Source organism: Seriola lalandi, unplaced genomic scaffold (assembly GCF_002814215.2).
Source record: "Seriola lalandi dorsalis isolate HSWRI2012SDOR001 ecotype SW California unplaced genomic scaffold, Sedor1 jcf7180001962464, whole genome shotgun sequence".
Taxonomy (NCBI): Eukaryota; Metazoa; Chordata; class Actinopteri; order Carangiformes; family Carangidae; genus Seriola; species Seriola lalandi.
In genome coordinates, this window is record NW_019433133.1 from 1 (window position 1) to 721 (window position 721).

The window sequence follows — 721 nt, forward strand, 5'->3', positions numbered from 1 at the left end:
TAATGTGTCATGTACCTTTGCTTTGGCCACAGCTTCCATGTTGCTGGAGAGGTCATCGATCTCCATCTTGTATTCACTCTTTTCCTTCTCAAGCTTCTGCTTGACACGCTGGAGGTTGTCGATCTGCTCTCCCAGCTCAGCAACGCTGTCAGCCTGCTTCTTGCGAAGAGCAGCAGCGGTGGCTTCATGCTGCAGAGTGGACTCCTCAAGGTCACGACGGAGCTTCTGGAACTCAGCCTCACGCTTCTTGTTCATCTCAATCTGAGCAGCAGTGGCACCACCGGCCTCCTCCAGCCTCTCACTGATCTCCTCCAGTTCCCTGGAGAGGTCAGCCCTCTGCTTCTCAACCTTGGCACGAGCAGCACGCTCAGCCTCAATCTCTTCCTCCAGTTCCTCAATACGGGCCTGTTAAATGTAGATATGTTGTCTTTCAGTAAACATTCAATGTTAAAACACAACATACTAAAGGATTGCACTAATGTTATATGTAATACAATATAACAGTTACCTGAAGCTCCTTGATCTTCTTCTGAAGCTGAGCGCCCATTGACTGCTCATCCTCAACCTTGCTAAGGAGCTGGCTGATTTCAAAGTCCTTCCTGTGAGAATAATAAAGTGCATAGTCAAAGTTCATCCAAGCTATTGAGTGTGTACATGATGGTTATTTTAAAATAGAGATGAAAACTAATTCTGTTACTTTTTCAGTTTCTCCTCAGACTGC

General features: G+C 46.3%; 1 pseudogene across 1 annotated transcript; it reads right to left on the reverse strand.

Annotated features, from left to right (window-relative positions):
* Positions 1-12: 12 nt before the first annotated feature.
* LOC111671084 (myosin heavy chain, skeletal muscle pseudogene) lies at positions 13-715 on the reverse strand (annotated as a pseudogene). The gene is made up of 3 exons (XR_015438435.1): positions 698-715; positions 509-599; positions 13-405 (listed from the first exon to the last, which is right to left on the reverse strand). The product of XR_015438435.1 is annotated as a myosin heavy chain, skeletal muscle pseudogene (transcript).
* Positions 716-721: the final 6 nt, after the last annotated feature.